The following is a 4376-nucleotide window of genomic DNA, read 5'->3' as shown; positions in this document are numbered from 1 at the left end:
GGAAAGCTCAGTAGTTTGAAGCCACCAGTGGCTCCCTTCCTGGAAATCTCCCATAAAAGATTTCAGTCCAAGAAGTCCTATGAGGAGCAGTACTATCAGGTAGCTATGACTGGGAAGAAACTCTATGGCAACAACAACATATGGTTTATAAAACCATGCATATTACCAAAATATATATGTTAATCATTAATTTTGAAACCCATTATTAAACAAAACAGACCTCAGTACTAAAACACGACTACCTGAAACACCTATAATCTTATGCTGTAAAGCACAGTAGAAAAAATGAGGTAGGCTGAATTTGTTCTAAAGCAAAGATTACACATCATTCAATCAGTCAGGAAAATTCTTCAATGTTATTCTCACAGGCAAGTGTTAAACAACATAGCATGCAGATCTGTCTGCCAGAAGGAGTTACTTGTGAAATACATTTTCAGATAACTGTATAAAATGCCTTATTATATGGAATTATTTGATTCTGACCACACATTGAAGAGTGGCAGAGACAATGACGCTTGTTTTGTCACAGTTAATAAGTCTTTTCACCAGACTACTATATAGTTAGACAACAGTATCACCTCCTCAGTAATTCATTGATTTAGCAAATATTTACCAAGCACACTCATACACCAAAATGAAATACTGTAAAACCCATCTGGAGGTTTATCACCCTCTCTAGAAATACTCTCTGGTTTACTATAGTAAGGGGACGAGAGGGTAGCAAACAAACTAATTTCCTTAGAAACGGATACAAATAAAAGAAAGCAGACTATGTTATGTCTTTTTTCACATTCCTTTAAAATGTTAATCTATTTACACACAAAAGACTTCTGGGCCACTGCCTATTTCCATCGGTGGTATTCCAATTAGGACTCTGTGAAACCAATGATGGCTTCTATCTTCAACAGAAGCCCGGATGGCACAACAGTTAAGTGCTTGGTGGCTAACTACAAGGTTGGCAGCTCGAACCCACCAGGTTCAAACTCATAGGGAAAAGCCCTCATGATCCACTACCCATGGTGGTGGTTGGCGGTTAGGTACCACAGAGTAGGTCGGAGTCATAGTGACCCTGCTAAGGGTGTCCAAGGCTGTAAATCTTTACGGAAGCAGAAAGTCTCATCTTTCTCCCATGTAACACCTGGTAGATTCAAACTGCTGAACTTGTGAGCCCAGCCTGTAAAGCACCATATACGCTACAGCCTAGGAAACCTGTGGAGCAGTTCTATTCTGTGCTATAGGGTCCTTATGAGTCAAAATCAACTAAAGGGCACACAATAAGAACACATCCCCAGTACCTGGTATTTAAGAAGTGATTAATGAAAACCTAGTGAATTAAACCAAGAAAGACAAACAAAAAATAATTACTGATATTCTGAATTTATTGTGCTGGCTGTTCAGCTCCCTAGTCCCTCCTTCTGAAAAATACTCACCATTTAGAGTTGATATATTCTTATTTGCAGATTAAGCACTGGACAACAAGGCCGGTTTGAATCGCAAAGCTGGTGGTTCAAGCTCACCAGCCACTCCTCAGAAACCTTATATACGGTTGCTATGAGTTGCAACCAACTAGACAGCACTTAGCAACAACAACAACATGTTCTTGTTACATCCACTCACCTGACAGTTTGTCATACTTGGGTAGCTGTCTGTCACAGCTTACATGTTGCTGTGATTCTGGAAGCCATGCTACCAGTATTTTAAATACCAGCAGGGTCACCCATAGTAGACACCTTTCAGAAGAGCATTCAGACTAGAAAGGACAGACTACTTGTAAACATTTAACCACTGAAAACCTTATGAATAGCAGACCATTGTCAGACATATAGTGCCAGAAGATAAAAACATTAATAGTACCAGAACATTGTCAGATACAGTACCAGAAGTTGAGCACCTCAGGTTGGAAGGCACTTAAATTATGACTGAAGAAGAACTGACTTCTCAACCCAGAGTTTACCATGATGATACAGAGTAAAGCTTTCAGAACCTTCATTTACTGATGGGGCACACTCAAAATGAGGAGAACCATCCATACTAGTTTCAAATATTTAGTCAAGAACTACTTACAAATATTCAGTCACTGAAACCCTTATAAATAGCAGTAGAACGCTGTCGGCAACAGATTATTAAATATCGAAACATGAAGCACACCAGAATATTGTCAGATACAATGCTAGAGGATGTGCCCCTCAGACATGACTGGGAAAGAGCTGTCTCCTCAAAGTAGAGTTGACCATGATGATGCGAATGGAGTAAAGCCCTCAGGACCTTGACTTGTTGATGGGGCACAACTCAAAATGAAGCGAAACAGCTATAAAAACCCATTAAACAGAACATGGAATATATGTAGTACGAATCTAGGAAAACTGGACATCATCAAAAATGGAATGTATAAACATCAATATCCTAGACATTAGTGAGCTGAAATGGACTGGTACTGGACATTTTGCATCTGCAAATGACATGGTTTACTATGGTGGGATTGACAAATTGAAGAGGAATGGCACTGCATTCATCATCAAAAAGAACATATCAAGGTCAGTCATGAGGTACATTCTGTCCGGTGATAGGATAATATCCATATGCCTACAAGGAAGACCAATTATTATTGTTATTACCCAAATACATATACCAACCACTAACGCCAGTGATGACGAAACTAAAAAATTCTACCAACTTCTTCAGTCTGAAATTGATTAAACATGCAATCAAAATGTATTGATAATTACTGGCAATTGGAATGCAAAGATTGGAAACAAAGAGGAAGGACCAGTGGTTGGAAAATAAGGCCTTGAGCAAAGGATTCTATGGGCAAAATACTGAATGTTACACACAGTATCAAAAAAAGATGGAAGGAATACACAGTTACTGTATTAAAATAAAAAAGGTCGGTGTTCAAACATTTCAACACGTAGCATATGATCTAGATCTGATGATGCTTAAGAAATAAATCCAAGGTTCACTGAAGTCACTGGCAAAGAACAAGGTACAAGGAATTGATGGAATACAAAATGAAATATTTTAACAAAGTGATGTAGCACTAGAGGAACTCATTCATCTATGCCAAGAAATTTGGAAAACAACTACTTGGCCAACTGACTAGAAGAGATCCATATTTGTGTCCATTCCAAAGACTCGTGATCCAAAAAAATACAGAATTCAACAGACAGTATCATTAATATCTATCCCAAACCATGTGGATCGTGACAAGTTATGGACAACATTGTGAAGTATAAGTATTCCAGAACAATTAATCATGCTCAGGAGGAACCTGTTCCTAGACCAAGAGGCAGTTGTTCAAACAGAACATGGGAACACTGAATGGTTTAAAATTAGGAAAGGTGTGTGCCATGGTTGTATTCTTTTATTATATTTACTCAATCTGTATGCTGAACAAATAATTTGAGAAACTGGATTATATGAAGAAAAATGTGGCATCAGGATTGGAGGAAGACTCATTAACAACCTGCAATATGCAGATGATAGAACCTTGCTTGCTGAAAGTGAAGAGGACTTAAAATATTTACCAATGAACATCAAAGAGCACAGTGTTCAGTATGGATTACATCTCAATGTAAGGGAAACAAAAATCTTCACCACTGGATCAATAAACAACATTTTTATCAATGGATGAAGATCAAAGACCACAGCCTTTGATATGGGTTGTATCTCAATGTAAAGAAAACAAAAATTCTCACAACTTAACCAATAAACAACATCCATGTCAATGAAGAAAAGATTGACGTTGTCAAAGACAACTTTGCTTGGCTTAACCATCAATACTCATGGAAACAGCAAACAAGAAATCACACAACATACTGTATTATAATACAAGGCAATTCTCCTACATAAGATTCACAAGTGTTGAAGAGCAAAGATGTCAGCTTGACGTCTAAGGGGCACCTGACCCAAACCATGTTATTTTCAATAACCTCAGATGCACGCGTAAGTTGGACTGTGAATAAGGAAGACCGCAGAAGAACTGATGCATTTGAGTTATGTGTTGGAGGAGAATATTGAAAGTACCATGGATTGCCAAAAGAACAAATAGATCTGTGTTGGAATAAGTACATCCAAAGTGTTCGTTGGAAGCCAGATGGCCAAACTTCATCTTTCATACTTTGGACATATTGTCAGGAGGGACCAGTCGCTGGAGAAGGATATTACATTTGGTAAAGTGAAAAGTCATCAAAAAGAGGAAGACCCTAAGCAAGATGAATTGAAACAGTGGCAGCAGCAATTGGCTCAAGTGTAACAGCAACTGTGAGGATGGAGCAGGACCAGGCAAAGTTTTTCCTGTTGTGCGCAGCATCACTGTTAGTCAGAATAAACTTGACAGCACCTGTGTGACACTGCAGGATAATGTGCTGGACTGCAAG

The sequence above is a fragment of the Chrysochloris asiatica genome, unplaced genomic scaffold (genome assembly GCF_000296735.1).
Source record: "Chrysochloris asiatica unplaced genomic scaffold, ChrAsi1.0 scaffold00015, whole genome shotgun sequence".
Classification (NCBI taxonomy): Eukaryota; Metazoa; Chordata; class Mammalia; order Afrosoricida; family Chrysochloridae; genus Chrysochloris; species Chrysochloris asiatica.
Note: the sequence above shows the minus strand (reverse complement) of the source record.